The sequence below is a fragment of the Grampus griseus genome (assembly GCF_964374135.1).
Source record: "Grampus griseus genome assembly, chromosome: 5".
In the NCBI taxonomy this organism is placed as follows: domain Eukaryota; kingdom Metazoa; phylum Chordata; class Mammalia; order Artiodactyla; family Delphinidae; genus Grampus; species Grampus griseus.
This window is the reverse complement of record NC_138998.1, coordinates 45938006-45957529: the sequence shown is the minus strand read 5'-3', so window position 1 is coordinate 45957529 and position 19524 is coordinate 45938006.

The window sequence follows — 19524 nt, the reverse complement described above, 5'->3', positions numbered from 1 at the left end:
AAAGAGAAGAATGGTGTTCAAATTCCCAGGTTCTGACTCCCTTTAATTTTATTTGCCAATAAATGTCTCTCCCTCTTTTTCATGAAACCAGTTTAAGGTTCTTTTCTATCAATTACATACTAAAGAGTACTGACTTACTTCCAGATTACATTTTTACTTATGGGATGAGAGGAAATACTCTCATTAACTTTTAGTCATATTGCGCTAAATGTAGCAAGTTTTAATAAATAATGGCAGGCTTTTTGCCAGTCTCTTGATCATCATTTTTTCTCTTAGATCTGTCTCTAAGCCCAGAGAATCTATCATAAAAGCTTTGGGATTACTGTAATGAAGTTAATAATGCTCATATATCCCCATCTTGAGTCTATAAGATTGGCAAACTTTTTCTGTAAAGGGCCAAATAGTAAATATTTTGGTGTTGTGGGCCATAGAACCTCTTTTGCAACTACTCAGCTTTGCTGCTGTACTGTGAAAACAGCCAGGGTAAATGTGTAAAGGAATGAGCATGGCTGTGTTCCAATAAAACTTCATTTACATAAACAGCAGGCCAGATTCAGCCTATAGACTGCAGATATCTAGTCTAGATGATCCAAATACTTGCTGTAAAAACAATTATTTCAATAGAAAACAGCATTTTGAGATCTTCTGGTATCAAGGCTTTCTAGTTCTTTCCTATAATCCCTTCTATTTTAAGTTGGCAAGCACTCAACATTATCCTAGCTGCTGCATTTGTACACTATTTTAAGTGATTGGAAATGAAGTACTTTTGTCCTTTACCATCTTGGCTGACCTTGTTCTCACCATTCTCACTATTCCCTTGTTCTCACTAATGGAGCCTGAAATTAAACGTCATTTCTGTTTATCTGTTAACAACATGCATAGCATTCCCCATAAAGTACATGTCTCTTAAAGAACTGATTCACTGTAAAACCGGGGTTTGAGCAAGATGAGATGACTTCTTTTGGTCTGGTGTGTTCTTTCTCCTTCTTAAGACTTACGTATGGGAAGCAATTGCCGTGGCTGCCCATTAATACATTAACAATCATGAAATTTGTGATCTCAACTCCGAGAGTTTTTTGCATTCTGTAGGTGTCTGATTACTGTTAAGTTGATGCATCCTAGTGGAATTCGACTTTTTTTTCATAAAGGCAATGTAAGCACATTTTATATTCCCTTAGCCCTATCCAATTATCTTCTGTGGTGGTTTTAAGATTTGTCCACAAGATCTGACAGTTTTCCTTCAAAAGGTGGAGTCTAGTTTCCCTTCCCTTGATCGTGGGCTAGACTTAGTTACTGGCTTCTAGCAAATAAAATTAAAGGGGGTTGATGGTGTGTGACTCAGAAATTTGGTCAAAAAAGACAATGCAGCTTCCTCTGTGCCGTCTCTTAGAAGCCGGCTACCATGTCATAAGGGTATTCAGACAGCCTTATGTTGAGACCTACGCCCATGTGGCAAGAAATTGAGGCCTCTTGGCAACAGCCACATGAGTGAGTTTAGAGTGGACCCTCCAGCCCCTGTCAAGCCTTCAGATTACAACTTGATTGTAACCTCACTAGAAACCCTGAGCCAGAACTACCCAGATAAGTCATTCCTAGATGCCTGGCTCACACAAACTACAAAATAATAAATGTTTATCATTTTAGATTTTGGAGTAAATGGTTACACAATAGTAGACAACTAATACATCTTCTAAGGGTATTTATGGCTCCAAGCAGAGAGGCCAGTGGTGAAGGCAATGTGCAGCTACATGGTATAAATAAGCATCCAGCCAGTTGCTCAGCTGGAAGCCAGGCCCAGATGTGCAGGTGAGGGAAGACAGAGTTCAACTTAATGAGGTGAATAAATTGAAGCCAATTTATTTGTTCAAAATTATTAGATTATTTTTGCCAGATATCAGTGGCCTCTAATACAGTGGTTCTCAGCCTTAGCTACATATCTGAGGAATTTCAAAAGTATCAATAGTGATACCTGGATCCCATTCCCAGAGACTCTGAAATAATTGTAGTAGGCTGTAGTCTGGGTATCAGGATTTAAAATTTCCCCAGGCATTTCTAATGTACAGCTAAGACTGAGAACTACTGCTTTAAAAGTTAGAAGTTGGAAAGCGTAACGTTTTCCCCCAACGTCTCTCTATCGGATGGTAAATTACAAAGAAATCAAGTCTCAGACCAAATTTGCAAAGCAAACAATTAGAGGTAAGCAGAGACAGCCATCAAACTTCTCTGAAGTCTCAGTGAAGTCACAGATACCTATCCTTTTAGGCACTCTAGACAGCCATGAGGCATAAAGGATTTGCTCATGCACATCCTATAATACTCTAGGGACAGAATTCAGCTAAACGTCTGGTCAGATCCTGCACCTGACAATCTTCCTTGACGAGGCCCATGGTCTTCTGCAATGGGTGATGGGCTCACCAGGTGCCCAGTCCTCTCTGTGGGGGGTGGGGGGAGGTGCCTGGGCAAGACTTCTTCCAGGTCACTCACATATTTTGAGCACCATTCATTTCTACAATGAAAAAAAAAAAGTCTTTAATATCCATGATCCCAACTAAACACATACTGCAGATTTGAGCTGAAGTGAGTGGAAGATCTTGTGATAGCAGCCTCGGGAGTGTGGGCTGATAAGGGCACCAGCTTCTCAGCCCTGGAAGCACATTAGAGCCACCGAAGAAACTTTGAAATAAAGACCCCAATACCAACCCCACTCTAATTTAATCAGAAACTCTGAGGGCAGAGCCTAGGCATTGGTATTTTTTAAAAACCTCTCAACAAATCAAGATTGGCACTGGACCCTGAAGGGGTCGTAATACACACAAGGGAGTTTTTTGGGTGAAGAAACTCTTCTATGTTCTGATTGTGAGAGTTGTGTACAAATCTGTACATGTATTAACACTCATAGAACTATACAACAACAACAAAGGAAAAGGTCAATCTTATTGTATGATAATTTTAAAAATAAAATATTATACCTATTAATTCTTTATAAAAGTCTCAGAGGCTAATGTACAGCTAGGGTTGGAAGTCACTGGCTTAGATTCTTTCAAGGGCGGATCCACCATCTCTGAGACGAGCATTCACAGTTAGCATACCACCAGCGTTAATTTCTTAAGTTAACAAACCTCCCCTCACCGTACATATGCACATGTCCACATATATAAACTCATCACATTGTCTATGCGGAAGTATTTTAAAGTAAATTATAAATACTGTAATAGTGAGGTAGAGCTGTCTTTTGCAGATTCACACTGGGGAATTTCAGAATATTACAGTGCGGAATTACATGAGTTAATAGTTCTATTAATCTCTGCACTTGGAGAAAAAAACTCATAATGCAATTGCTTTGCCTCAAAACAATGTTTCTCAAACCCATAAACTGCGGTCTTTATAGAATAACAAAGAATCCCCAAAAGAGAGTAGTTTGGCAGTTTAATTAGTTTCATTTCTGAGTAGGAAGAAATAGAGACAGTCTCTATCACAAAACAGTATGCATGAATATGTGTGTTTATATTACATAAATGAAACAAAAGTTTCAAGAAACAACTCATGCCTCTCTTACTTTATTCCATGGCAGTGTTGGTCATGACTCAGTATCTTGCTATCATGATGCACTAATGGTGAGAAAATCACAGTTAAAACACTGGGAGAATATAACCAGGTGCCTATGCTTCTTCCTGCCACCAGGCAAGGAGACAGATAAGAATTTGACCACTGGCTGCACCATTCTCTAGCTTTCTGAAGTTAGACAAATTTCTAGATCTTTGTGTGCCTCCATTTGCCCACTCACAAAATGGGAATAATAACAGAAAACTTCATGCTGTGCTTGCGATCACTGAATCCTCATCTGACAAACGCAACTCTTAAGTTTCTCTCCCTCTACATTTAAGACTCACGGAAAAAGAGACAGGACATGGACACCCTGAACTATTTCTGAGTTTGGAGGCCAGAAGGCTAAACCTGAATTTATCGTCTTTTTCTTTTGATGAATGATGAAAGTCTTATATGTGAAATATCCAAAGGTCTAAAAACCAGCATGAATTCTTTAATCTCCAATGATTTGAGACACTCTGGTTGGCACTCTGCTTGGAGGAAGAAGAATAAATTAAGCAGTTGTTCTGGCCAAAGAGAACTGAGCAGTGATCTAAGTTGATCTGTACCATCCACATCCTTATGTTAAAATAACCAGGAATATTTCACTTCTATAAATTTACCTTACGGAAAACCAACAGTATATAAGGGAAAATGAGATGATTATCCTAGCTAAAGAAAAAGGCGTGCAAACAGTCTCAGTGGAAGGGCATGGCCACACAAACAGTTCTGGTTGAATTCCTCACCATCCACTCACCCCCAAGGCGTCCCAGGGCATCTGGGGACCTAACCGACTAAGCAGAGTTTATTCACATATTCACCAGGGCACTTCCTAAAACTTTATAGACATGGGAAAATATGCTATATGTATAGAAATATAAATCATGCAAAATACAAGTGAATACTAAGAAATAAATCACAAGGCAGGCAACACAGCTACTTCGTTCAGCCTCTCACTTCTGTTATTTTGGCCAAGGGCTGGGGGGTGGGTAGATGGCGGTTGTCTCACCGGCAGCCAGTCCTGCTCTTAATTCACACCTTGGGCAGAAGATCTAATTCACTAGCATGTGCTGTTCAGCCTAATGTCTGTTCAGGCCAAGACCAGAAACTTCTCCAAGTCCTGGAGGAAAACAGTGACCCTGATGCAAATTTCACGGCTAAGTTAGCGTAGGTCAATACATTTAAATCTCTAAACTGGCATTTAGATTGCAAAAACTATCAAAAAGATTGCTAATCCTGAGAGAAAAGCAGGTGTTGGTTCACAATTCTGGGAATCGCCCCACCCCACCCTGGGGGTAACATCTGAAACTGGCCCCTGTACACAGAGGGCGGGGAGAGACTGCCACTCCAGATCGGTAAGTGGCAGCTTTAATGACCAAGGAAACTTACATTGGAGGCTTGTCTCTGGCGGCCGCAAAATGAGCAATCTCGGCACCGGACCGCCAGAATCTTAAAAGTTTATACAGGGCTTCCCTGATGGCGCAGTGATTGAGAGTCCGCCTGCCGATGCAGGGGACACGGGTTCGTGCCCCGGTCCGGGAAGATCCCACATGCCGCGGAGCGGCTAGGCCTGTAAGCCATGGCCGCTGAGCATGCGCGTCCGGAGCCTGTGCTCCGCAACGGGAGAGGCCACAAAAATGAGAGGCCCGCGTACAGCCAAAAAAAAAAAAAAGTTTATATAGAGGCTTTAACTGGGTTCAGTCACGTTTTCAGTCCGGATGGTCTCAACACCACATTGCTTTCTCAAAGCTGCGTCCTGGAAAACAGTTCCTTGTGTGGGAAAGCTGGGCAGAAGGTACTTTCCAAGGGCGGGGAGTGGGTGAGGAGCCGCCGACTTCCGGGTCCAGCTTCCGGGTCAAACAGCGATCACATCCTCCCCACGACCTCCTTCAAAAGCCGGAGCAATAGGTTCTTTGAAGTGAGACAAAATTACTAAGGGAGCTAAAGAGCAGAAACCATGCTTAATAAGAATGAAACTGAATTGGGAGGAAAATTAGCTATAACGTACATTTAGAAAGGGAAGAAACGTCAGTGTTGAACCTGAAAACGATCATTTTCAAATTACGCCTGGGGCCACGCACGAGGGGACTGCAAAATGAAATCTTGGCTTCTCACTTTGAAAATGCACTGGAGTTTGACATGAACGTACACATTTGACTTTTGCATTCTGCCGGTTGGTTACACCACAGGACAGCCCGGGTCAGGGACATCTGTGTCTGAAAGCACTGGAAACCTTCACCAGGTCTCTCGGAGTCTTTCTGGTCCAACATCTCACAGCGTTGCTATAACTTCAATGAACTATATACCAGGTAATCCTCACTTGTTCTTTTTCCTTTTCCTCCTTGGTTTTCTTCTTTTTTTTTTTTTTTTTTTTTTTGCCAACTAGCGTACTAAGATTTGAAATGTCCTTAACTGAACAGGAGGACTTGAAGCCTTCAAGTCCTCAATGAGGAATGAGTGGTTTAGTACAGGGTTCTGTCGGGATGAAGTTGGTTATCCACCTCCAAAATCTCAGGTAACTAAATGTGTGTCACTGAATTCTGGTGGTTTGGGGTTGGAATGCTGCTACGTGAACAGCCAGAGAATGCTGGCTGCCTTGAGGCTGGAGAAGGAGGAAGGAGGGAGCAGATCGATTTGCCTAAAGCCTGCTCGCCTTGTTTGCCTTTAGCTGTGAGTAAAGTAAAAAAAAAACAATTAAAAATTTTTTTAAAAATTTGCATTAACGTTCTAAGATTCTGACCCTTTGCAAAGTCTAGGAGTGGTACTTTTATCCCAGTGGATTGCAGACCTTGATTTCTTAAATGGATTACTTAGTAATTTTGTCCTGCACCCCTACTTTGGTGTGGGTTTTAACAACCCCTGGGAGCCTCTTCTATTCTGCCTCTTCATAGTATCTTGGCTTCCATTGTCTCAGAGCTGTAGGAAGGCACATGGGCAAGGTCAAAGCTAATGGAATGGAGACCATGATTCCGATTCCTTTCCTCAGCTTTTTATACTTTCCTCTGCTTTTTACTCCTTGGGCTCCACGTCTATAAATATTCCTGATTTTGAGGACAGACATCTGAATTAATAAAAACCTGTGCATATGCACATAGCACAGCAGGGACATATGTGGGCTTTAATCCTTTGGCATTTCCCTGTTTTCAGCTCTTGAACTGACCTTTGCTTCCTGTTCAGAGGCAAGCTTGGCTGAGGCCCCTTTCCTTGCCATCCCACCACCTATTCTTCTTACCTCGTAGCCTGGTAAAGGCAAGATTCTGTGAGCCAGGATTCAGTGTGAAGGACCAGCTGACCACTGGCCAACATCCTATGGTTTCTTGACCTTTGTACTATTTTTAAAAATTTGATACCATAAGGGTAACAAATAAGACAAAATTTGCATTAAGCCAGGAACCGGCTTCTGGAAGGAATCTTAATGTTATACTTCTTTGTTTTTAGATAGCTTAGAAAAACAAACATCCTATGGCTGGAGATCAGTACTAATTTTTATATAACGTCTATGTTCTAGAGAGTTTCCTCATTTAATATAGAGCTCTCGGTAGCCATTTAAGATGGCCATAGACATTAGTAAATATATTCCAGAAAAACTTCACAGTATAGCATTAATTTTGTTTATATCTGAGAGCCTGATATAAGCATACAATCTGTTTTAATGAAGAGGTAACTCGACAAGCTCATCCACATATAGAATTGATGAATTAAGAGGGACTACAACATTTACTTTTGTATATTCCCCAGCCCACAATTTTTTGAACATATATCACTATTTTGCCTTTTTAAAAACAGTATCGTTGTGAATTACGAGTCTGTAAATGGTAATTGTTTGGTTCTACTTATTTTGAGGTTTATTAAAATGATTGTACATCCTAGTTTTTTGACATGCTTTTTTGGTTCAATATTATACACCTGACATTCATCCATATTGATGTATATAATTGTTCTTCATTCAGTTTTGTTGATGTATAGCCTGCTTTTAAAATTTATTCATTCATGGCTTTGTCCAGGTATTTTGGAATAAAGGAATAGAAGGGGGAAAAAAGGAAATTCAGATTTTTGCGAAGAAATTTTTAGAGAGCAAAACTTTTGCACATAGGGACGTCACCAGCCCACAATTTGAGATCATTCAGTTATAATACTACCTCTTTAATACTTCCTTTACCTTACATATGAAAAATTAATGAACTGTAATTTATATTTTGATAGTTAGAGAACTAGTTGTCACCTGCATCTCACACTCTTCTCTCATCACTTCCTCTGTGTTAGTTATTTCCCCAGGGATACAGTGCCTGTATGTCTTTAAATCTATAGGTGATGCCAACAGCAAGTAAGCTTTTCTAGTGACTCATACACGCTTAAGTCCCAAATGAAAAATTTGAAAAAAATTTCAGCTGTAAATATTACTTTTATACCAATTGAAAAATCATGTATTTCTTCTCCCTGTTGCTTGGAAATGGCACTCAGCCTCTTAAGTGGTAGCTCTTAGAGAGCCAAGAAATTGCTAAAATAAGAAAAATAATTAGTAGTTCTAGATTTCAATTAACATTGTCATTATATTAAAGTATATTTAAGTTGTATTTTCAGAATTTAAATGCACTTGCCAAGTAGTATCAGAAGCAAAATCTAAATATGAATAATTTTTCTTTGTCCTTATTTCAAACTGAAAATATTCCTGGGACTTGTGCAAGTAAATAGAACAAATGGTTAAAGTGTTTTGTATAATTACAAATGGCTTCATGTAGTCAGAACTGACTTGAGCAATTTTTTTGTCAACTTAGTTTAAAATAATTGCCCAAAATTCATTATTCAATAATTTAACATTTAATTAATAAATTGATTAAATGTAGCTTTTGAAATTGTTTCCAAAGCACTTGTATTATCTTTTAAAAACAACCAAGAAGGAAAGGTCATTATTTTGAAGAAAAAATGGGGTAGGTCTGACTTGCCTTTGACTAAAGTTTCTATCGAATGAATTGTAAATATGAGAAGCCCAAAGCTTTATCTGTTAGGCAGGAATTAAACAATCTATTGTTAATATTAATGGAAAAAATATAGAACTAGTTCACATCACTATATAGCAACAAATCATTAACTGGCAGAAATTAAGCTTATTAAAAAACTTAAATACTGCTTCAAAAAGTGGTCATTTTAGATAAATTAAGACCATGTATGTTTACAACAGGAATAAAAACAGTGATATTTATAAAATAGTTTTCCTTGCTGATATCTCAACAATTGAAGCAACAGCAAATTTCTATCTAATAATGAATAAATACTAAAATTTGACTTTAGTGTCTACCTTAGTTCCCTCGGGCTGCCATAACAAATTACCACAAACTGGGTGGATTAAAACAATAGAAATTTATTCTCGCACAGTTCTGGAGACTAGAAGTCTGAAATCAGTGTCTGCAAGGGTTGTTCCTTCTGCAGGTTCTAAGGGAGAATCTGTTCCTTCCCTCCCTCCTGGCGTCTGGTGGTGGCCGGCAATCCTTGGCCTTCCTTACATTGTAGGTGCATCATTACAGAATCTACCTCTGTCATTACATGGTGTTTTCCTTGTATTGTCTCTGTCTCTGTGTAGGCACACCACCTTCTTATAAGGACAAATCTAATCTAGTATGACTTCATCTTAACTATTTACATCTGCAAAGACTATTTCCAAATAAGGTCATATTCTCAGGGTCTGGGTAAATATGAATTTTGGGGGGACACGATTCAATTATTCAACCCAGTATCTCAACAACTGCAAAGAAAAAATTAACAGTTCAGAAAAGTGGCTCAGGGCTTCCCTGGTGGCGCAGTGGTTCAGAGTCTGCCTGCCAATGCAGGGGGCACAGGTTCGTGGCCTGGTCTGGGAGGATCCCACATGCTACGGAGCGGCTGGGCCCATGAGCCATGGCCGCTGAGCCTGCGCGTCCGGAGCCTGTGCTCCGCAACGGAAAAGTGGCTTAGAATATATTTTTGGTACTCATGTACTTGAAGTGGCAGTTAAGTAATTTTGGGGGGGAAGTGCGTTGCTTAGTTTTTATTGAATTTTATCAGACTAAAGAATGAGGAAGTAATAATACTTACTATTTTTAGGAAATATTGGCATAGTCTCCATATACTTTATTAGAAAGAGCCAACAAATATTTATTGAACTTTTACTATGCTCAAAGCACCATTTTATGGAATATCACTTTCATTTATCTGAGACATGATTAATATTGATTAAAATATTTATCATATCTCTTCTTGATTGCTTACAGTACATAAAGAAGGACATGAGGTATTGGCAAAAGGAAAACAGAAAAGATATAGTACTTTTCTTGAAAAGCTTTTAAATAAAGATATACTATATTATAAAGAGAGAGGGGCAGTTTGGTAAGTTGGGGCATTACAGGCTGCTACTGACTAGCCAGGTGAGTCAACTTCTCTGCATCTCAGTTTCCTTATCTGTAAATGAAGGCAGTAATACTTGTACCTGCCTCCCAAGACTTTTAGGAGGATTAAATGAGTAGATGCATGAAGAGTGTTGAGAACCATGCCTGGACACAGGAAGCTTGGTATAAGTGTTAGCTACTGTTACAAGAAAAACTAGTACATGTAAATATTTAAGAATAATGCAGGGGCTTCCCTGGTGGCGCAGTGGTTGAGAGTCCGCCTGCCAATGCAGGGGACACGGGTTCGTGCCCCAGTCCGGGAAGATCCCACATGCCGCAGAGCTCCTGGGCCCGTGAGCCATGGCCGCTGAACCTGCGATTCCGGAGCCTGTGCTCCGCAAAGGGAGAGGCCACAACAGTGAGAGGCCCACGTACCGCAAAAAATAATAATAATAATAATGCGGGACAGTATTGGAAAGCCTTTTGGGCCCCACATATTTTCCAGAAAATGGTTTCCAGAGAACACTGGATAACTTGGTAGTAATAAACAAATTATTTATGAAGATTATTGATTTTCTTGTTGACAGGAATCGTATGTCTATTTCAATGTAATGAGTGGTTTTTGCTTGAGTAGTATAATAATTTATTCTGGAGTTGAGTTTCCTGTTAAAAGTTAATCAGAAAAATCAGTAAATGGAAAAACTTTTGAAGAATTTGAATTGTATTGTTTTTCTTTTTTATATCATGTGGGTTTATTTCCCTGTGTGAGGTCTTCTGACAATGATCACGATAAAAGTCTGGACTTTCTGTTTTTTACCCCACTTTAAAAAAAAAAAACACTGAAATAGGAAATAAGACAAAATAGGACAGTCACCTTGAGCATACCCTGGTCATGGGTTCTTGTCTCTAAAGAGGAAGCTTCTACTGCCATCGATTTCTCAGACCAACTGTACTTCCTTGAACACCTACTGCCACAGACAAAAACATACCGAACCAGAGCAGTTGAATTACCCTGATTTTAATGTTTTCTTCCCCAAATCCAGCCAAGACTAGTAGGGGAACTGAAATGAAGGCTGAGTGACCATAAATCTTGCATGAGTGCAACTCCACCATTGGCTGTTGGGCAGTGCATTTTGTTTTGCATTGACCAGCAATATTTAAGGAGGAAGTGAATCAAGGTGGTTAAGTCATGCAATACCTGCTGCTATAGCTGTCATCTGCTCTGTATATTTGTTAAGATGCCGCTGAGCTGGGAAACCTGCGATAAGCCAGGTTCTACCAGTCGCTGGAGGATGGTGGGCCAGATAATAACGGAGCTACAGTTTCACAATGTCTCCAACCAGAAAAAGGCTACACACTGCATCCTTCTCCTATGTGCTTAAATGTGTCTTCATTTTCTTCTACCACATGTACTTCCTGCAGGTGCTTTTTAGAGTTGCTATGAAAAGAAGAACAGGACTAAAGTGTCCAATATTGTCCCAGGCAAACATGAATGTATGGTCACCCAACTTATTATATGTCATATTAGATCCTTGAGGGTGATAATAAATATTTGCTTAGGAAGGAGATAGTGTATAGCACTTGCAAAAAATGTTTGGAACACATTGAGGGTCTAGGTGGACCACTGTTTGTGAAACGTTTTATGAAACAAAACATGTTTGTGAAATGGATTTAAATGTTTTCTTAGAAACAATGGATTCTGCATCTTCATCCTCATTCAGATTTAAAAAGAAACTACGTAAAAACCAAAGGAGGGAATTATCACTTCTATATCAATTTAAATGCCTATGGATGATGTTCAGTTCTTTACTGAGGACCTTAATTGTGTAATACAAATCTTTGGGATTAAAGGTTTCTAAGGGTGACTGATACCCCATTAACGTTTTAATAATGTTACAATACCTCAGGAGGAAATTAGGTCTGTCCCTAAAGATCATTAGAACAGTCTGCCTATTTTGCTTACATTTTCATCATGGTGACTTTTGATTCTAAGAGTCTTTTATGGTTGTTTCAGGAAAATGGTTTATTGTAAGTCCCATTCATTTATGGGTATAAGATCATTTAAGTGCAGATTTCCCTGTTGCTGGAAGTACCCCTCGTATAATTCTAGCAAGTGTTCCCAATTTTATAAGATGATAATGAGAGTTTAATGGCTCTCTACCCCCTGGAGGAAAAACGGTTTCTAGCACATTAGAGATATAAGGACTTTGCTTTCTCAGGAAAGATAAAAACCAAAATTGACCCCATTCTCAGACTTTAATCCTCCAGTGGTTAATTGGATATTATTCTTAGCATGTTTCAGTCTGTTTTCAATGCTTTCTTATCACATCTGCTGTAAACTGCTTGATGATTTTAGAGATATTAAATTATGGAAAATATACGCATCTTCAAATAAATAAAACTTATTATCTGCCTTTCCAAACTAGAATAGACCCAAAAGGAAGGTAGAGAGGAAATAAACCCTATGAAGGTTCAGGGTGTTGTCCTCATCAGTGTAGGTTATAGGACTCCAGTGGCCTGGGGCATGTTGCGATATCCTCTCAGAAATAAAGAACAAATGGTTATATGTTGCACCTCTCCCCATTTAGAAGGATCCGTGATGCTTGGTAAGCCACTTCAGCTTCTGGAGGCAGTATATTCCGAGGTTGGAATATGATTCTAACTCACTTACCAAGTGACAGAAAAGGCTGCGAGCACTGATTGAAACGTGGCCTGGGAAAGGTTTCTGCGGCAGACCCAGGCTGTGGTACAGGATGTCTGCTGCTGGAGCTGCACCACCCAGAGCCTCTTTGGTATTAGAGGGACCATCTGTGGGAAAAGATAGTTAGGGTTCGGGAATCTTCTCTAAGGAAACACTACTTAGAAATAAAAAAAGAATGAGTAGGAAGAGGAAGAGCAGCAGAAGAGGATCCTATACTTAGATGTTTCTCACCATATATATATATATTTTTTTAAAATTTTTCTAAGTGTCCGTGCATGTGACTCCTCACCATGGCTTTGCCAAAGCTATCCTTTTACAAACTAAAATTTGCAATATCAATCTAGTATGGACACATGACAACATTTCCAGAGAGGTGAGCTGCTTGGCCCTCAGACATCAATAGTACGTCAATTCAAATATGGTTGAGAGTAAGAAGACTTATAGTAGTTTTATTAAGTAGCTTTTCATAGGATATCTAACAAAAGTAAATCTATTGTTTCTCACAATACTAGTTTTTTAAAATATTTTTAAAATGTATTTATTTATTTTTGGCTGCGTTGGGTCTTCGTTGCTGCGTGCGGGCTTTCTCTAGTTGTGGTGAGCGGGGGCTACTCTTTGTTGCAGTGCGCGGGCTTCTCATTGCGATGGCTTCTCTTGTTGCGGAGCATGGACTCTAGGCTCATGGGCTTCAGTAGTTGCAGCACACGGGCTCAGTAGTTGTGGCTCACAGGCTTAATTGCTCCATGGCACGTGTGATCTTCCCAGACCGGGGCTCGAACCCGTGTACCCTGCATTGGCAGGCGGATTCTTAACCACTGTGCCACCAGGGAAGTCCAGCAATACTAGTTTTATTATAAAAAATTAAATACAGCTTAAATGTCAAGGATAGGAGAATGGTTAAGCAAATTGCTGCACCTTCAGACTTCGGGGTACTACGTAGTAATTAAAAATAGTGTTTAGAAAAAATGCTCATGTTAAAATAAATATATATATTCTTACTAAATATAATCTCTCTATATATATCTATATACATATGTCATACTATGTATACAGTAGGTGCATAATAAATTATTAACATCATCATCATCAACATATTCATGATAGCAACAAAGAACAAAAATATCAATCATTTATTCATTCTACAGATAGTTTATTGATAACATAATGCCTAGGCACCAATTGTCAATATAGTATCCATGACAGTGGAATTTTTCTCCTTTGTTTCCATATTCTCAAAGCCGAGAATAGTGCCTGGCACATTTTTAGGAGCTCAGTAAGTATTTATTAAGTGATTTCATTCAATCTTTATGACAGTATATGAGATAGTTTTTAATTGTCCATAAGTTTCTTTAAAATACTTTATCCTAGACAGTGGACTGTAAGTGTGTATATTGGTTTTTACTTCTAATCCAAAGACATTTGGTCAACAATTCAATATTCAGATCGGAAATACACAATACAGAGGTGATTGGTAATATTTGAAAGGCGTTAACCAGGAATCTCTACTGCAGGGCTATCTATACCAGGTTTCAGATATCACTATGTGATTTTTTTATTAGGGAGTTCATTAGTTAACATAAGGAATATTAGTGCTTATTTCTCATGGGTGAAATGAGTGGTGTTCCAACTATGTTGATCAGTTAGAAATACTTTATATTCACCTGTAAATTTGCATGAACGATGTATTAAACCTGGAAAGCCCAGCAGCCTAACATCTCCGGAGTAGTGTTTTAGATGTCATCATCTGTTCCCACTAGAAGGATAGTCGATCCTCATCTTAGAATAGTGTTAACATCTTTGCCTTGGAGTGTAACTTCCAAGAAAACTGCTGGGAGGTTACCTAAAGAGACAGAGAACTGGTATTCCTGGTCGTCGTGAAATATTCGTATGTTTGACAGAAATTAGTCTGAGCTTTGCTCTCATTGCTACAGATCTTTTGACAGCCAGAATGTTGGCGAGGAGTTCTAATTATGGTAGATTACCAATATTCACCAAAAAGAACCTGAAAATTGTGAGGACATATACTCAGGTCAGATCACAATAGACAAATGTCAGTATTATCCCCACTTTATAGATGAGAAACTGAGGCTTAGAGAATTAAGTGATTTGTCAAGGTGACAAAAATAAGTCAGAGGCAGAACTTATTGAGATGGGATTTTAAATATCATTCTAATGTCCTTCTCCTTGTACTTAAAACTACTAAAAAAAAAAAAAAGATACCAAATTGTATTATTCTAACCATGGGGGACAAATAACACCAAACCAAAAATTATTCATTAAAAAAACCAAAAGGAATTATACCAAAAATATTACTAATAGTGGTTTTATGGGCAATTATTTTTCTTTCTACTTTTCTGTATTATACGAAATTTCTGCAGCTAGTATTTTTCATTTATAAAGAGGGAAAAACCCAAACTTTATTTTTCTTTAAAAAAATGTCTGGCTAAAGCAAACTGTTCTATTGATGTTCCTCAAAATAAGACATGTAGAGATAAAAATACATTCATAGGCCAAATAAAATTCTTCTTGTGTCATAGTCCTAAAATATACTTATGCTGTTGACAGAATTTTTGAAACTCACACAGAATCCCAGCCACTGTATTATTTTTTCTGTTGTTAGAATATTTTTAAATTTTCTAAAATTCATTTTGTAAAAACAGAATATTGGTTTTATTGACTAAAATATAGTGTTACTCATTATTTCAAAACCACATCGGAAGACAGTGTTGAAAAGGAGTAGAAATAAATCAAACCTCTACATTCTACTTTAAATTTCCTTTTGCATAGTTTGTGTAAATATAATAATAAAATGCATTGCAAATCTTCCTAAGGACACCCTGGATGAAAGAGAGGGTTATATTTATGTTTTCTGTTGTTGTTAATAATGTGAGAGCTCTTCTATGTTTCACTTAAATGCTGTTTGGAATTTCCAAGCTGATGAATTGGAACATTATAAATATGTGTGTTATTGACATGACAGGTAAATAACACCAGTATAGTGACAATCATTTTCCAAAATTGTTTTCAGTAGAGCAGTTGCACACTAAGTTTTGTATTAAGTAACTTTGCAATGTGTGAGATATTTTAAAATGTAGGCTTTTGGTTATGCTAAGAAAAAAAAATGTAAGCCAATACGATAGTAGGATTTTGTTTGTAAAATAAGGGGTGGGTGGAAAGACCACCTCTCTTCTTCTGATGCTTCTTTCTCCACTTATATATGTGTATAATTATTTATGTTTACATGTGTGTGCTTGAACCACATTTTTGTATTATTTTGATTTATTTCAGTAAGCATATTGTCTAATGTTTGAGACATGTTCTGATCTTGGTAACAAACAACAACAACAAAAATGTTATAATACGAGTTGCTAGAAATGCTAGACAATGTCGTTTGGACTATTTCTATTTCTTCAATACAAAAGTAAATCAATACACTGATTATGTCATTCACCTAATATATTAACAGGTGTATAAGCCCTGTTTTTTTGTGGTGGTGGTGGTGGTTATAAAATATGGAAGAACTCATCTGAAACAAAGAAATGAATGAAATTGCCTTTAGCACTGCCAGGGAAGGAGACTAGCCTCAGTGAGGGTTCATCTGACGTATGAGAGCATACCTCTGGCCAAGATGGGTCACTGAAGTCTCTACCATTGTTTAGATTCCAAAAATTTTAAAGTTGCCTGTTCTAGAATGTGAGAATACAAGCCTGGGGAAATAATAAGCTAGTCTTTGGCCTGTTAGAGTAAAGAATGTCTGCTGGACTCCCTGGGATGCTAAATACCTTCTCACCATTTCACTGTACTGTTCCCTTGGAAGCCCTTCCATATGAAGCAAACATTATACTATGAACTTAGTCATAGAGCACTTGCGGTCCATTAAAATTCTGCTTAATTCCTGGCCAGCCTAAAAAAAAAAGAAGTTTTATGCCATAAATGAAAGTTACACTAATTTTTTGCTTAAATAACTATGGAAGAAAGGCACTTTATCTTTTAGATATAAATTTATCTGATTAGTTCTTTGAACTAACAATACCAATGGACTTGTTTTCTGTTTTATTAAAGTTGGAAGAACTTTCAAAGTATAACTAATTTGTATCTTGAGTTCTCTTTTAGTAGAACTAATAACTATTTTTCAATGTTTTATACATTTCTTTAGCTTGTTTTTAAGATGGCTTTTGTGTGTGTATTGCATTATTTGTTTTGAAAGATTAATCTCCAGTTCCCCAAACATGTCTTAGACTGTATTGTGTCATAATTAGTTTTTGCATATTTCTTTCCAAGTAGATTGTTAAATTCCCCGAGGGGAGAGATGATTTCTAAATTTTTTAATCTTTATAATACCACTAATAGAGTCCTATACCTAGCTGGACTTCAACAAATACTTGCTAAATTTAATTGAATTTACAGATTTAAAAAGAAAGGGAGAGAGATTGAGAGGGTTTGAGAGGGAGGGAGAGAGAGAAAAGTTGGAGAGAGGCAGAGGACAACCAAGATATTAATAGGGGGAAGATGCCCTTTTAGAAAAGGTCAGAGGAAGTGGGATTATTTTGCTTGTTAAGGAAATAACCTCGTTATAGGTTTCACTCGTAAAAAATTAAGATGGGCTTCCAGAGTAGCAGGCAAAATGACCTGAGATAATGAAAATTTTTTTTGACCAGAAAAAGGGTTAGAATGGTAGCCCAAAATAAATGAAATGGCAGTGATCTCTATGCTTTTGACCTCCATTAGTGTTTAGAGAGAAAATTAAACCAGATGCAAGAAAGATTGCTTCCAGTATGGAGAGAGGAGAGAACAGGGAGGATTCACAGAGGAGACCATTAAAAGGGTCTAGAAGAATCCTACAGACTTGGGCCCTCAAAGAAGAAAGGGAGGCAGAAGGCCTGAAGCAGAAGGTTCAGCATGAGCAGAGGCCTAGGACTGTGGTGGTGGAGGGGTGTTGAGTAGGGTACAGCTGATACACAGGTGTATCAGGGTTTGAACCCAGGGCCAAATGTTAATTCTCTTCTGTAACTTCAAACTTTCCTCTTAAATGCTCAGAATTCATTTTCCCCGAGTCTCGTAGTGTCAGAGTATGAAGTTAATGGAGATGGTTTTTGTATAGAATTTCTAAACTTAGAGAACGGATGGAGTGGGAAAGTCAGGTGGCAAAACTTCTGGGGTTGTCAGTGTTTGTAGAGACCTTCTGGTTCTCCTCGCTCCTTTCAAAACTGTGCCCATTAAAGCTAAGAGAGGTTAGACAGCGTGGAAAAAACAAACAGCTGGTTGGTGCAAGACCCCCATTGGTCTGCTGTGTGCTCCACGGACCTTTCTTTAGGGAGGGCACAGTGGTGTCATGGGAAGAGCCCGGATTATAGAAGGCTGACAGGGCTGGGTTCAAACCCTGTCTTCATTACTCATTACTACATGCGAACTAGGAAATTTCACTGAAAGATGGAGATAAACTTATTTGCTTCATGGATTTGGTTGTGATGAAACACTATATCATAGTGGTTAAGGATGTGATAAATTTCTGTGCCTTGATACCTGCTATGGACTGAATGTTTATGCCCTGCCCCCCCCCCCACCATGTAAGGACACAATGAAAAGACCTCCATCTGTGAACCAAGAAGCAGGCTCTCGCTAGACACCAAATTTGCCTCCACCTTGATCTTGGACTTCCCAGCCTCTAGAACTCAAAGACATAAATATTGGCTGTTTACGCTACCCAGTCTGTGGTTTTGTTATAGAAGCCAGAACTGACTAAGACAATGCCATCATATCTAATGGGAGGATAACAGTACCCACCCATAGAACTGGTGTAAGGATTAAATTGGTTAATTCCTCAAAACATCATTAATCCATGGAAAAAATTTTAGGACAGTGCCTGATACATAGTTAGTGCTCCGTAGGTATTAGTTATCATAACCATCATCATTATTGGAGCAGGATCTAGGGTTTGAATCCTCCTTCCATCACTTCTTACTTTGGGGACCTTGGTGAACATCTCTGTGCTTCAGTTTCCTCATCTGGAAAAAGTTAATAACAGTACTTGCTTAATATGGTTATAGTAATGATTAAACAAACAAATATAGCAAAAGGTCTAGAGCCTGCTTGGTACATGCTAAACACTCTATAAAACTGAGAGCTGCTATTAATTGTCTGAAAACCACCAAAAGATTGCCTTGTGGCTGTCATTTAATATGTAAGTGATATAATTTGTGGAATCTACAAAAACTGTAGAATGACAGGTTTAGAAAGAGTTTTAATGTAAATATTGAGATGAACTAAGGAGAAACACTTAACACACAAAGATCTGAGTAAAGAGTGATGCAAATCCCAACTATTCACCATATGAAAAGAGATGGCATTTTTAAAAACATTAAACTGGTACCAGTAAGTGCTTATTCTGAGGAATTAATAATTGCTTCTCTTTGCCCTGAGGCTCTTCTCTCATTAAAACCGAAGCAATCGTAGCTTCAGGGGAAGGTAGATACTCCAAAATAATTGCTCAACTTGGAGCAATTTTTAAATAAAATTATATAATATTTATATACACTTTTTTTAGAAAAAAAGGTTTATTTAAAAAACTAAACAAATGTTTTTGAATATAAAAAATGTATTTGTAGGTTTTACAGTCACATGGTTCAAAAGTCAAGAAGTATAAAAGAATATCTGGTGAAAATTTTTCCTCCCTCTTCTGAACATTATTCCCCCACTTCCTCTCTGCACAGTCAGTCAGTGTTATTGGTTTTGGTGTAACCCTCTAGATATATCATGGAGATTTTACACATCAGTACATGAAAAGCCACATCATTACTTTTCATACTTTCATTATATTCCATTCATGATTTACCATAATTTTTATTTAACCAGTGTCATATTGATAGTCATTTAGGTGGT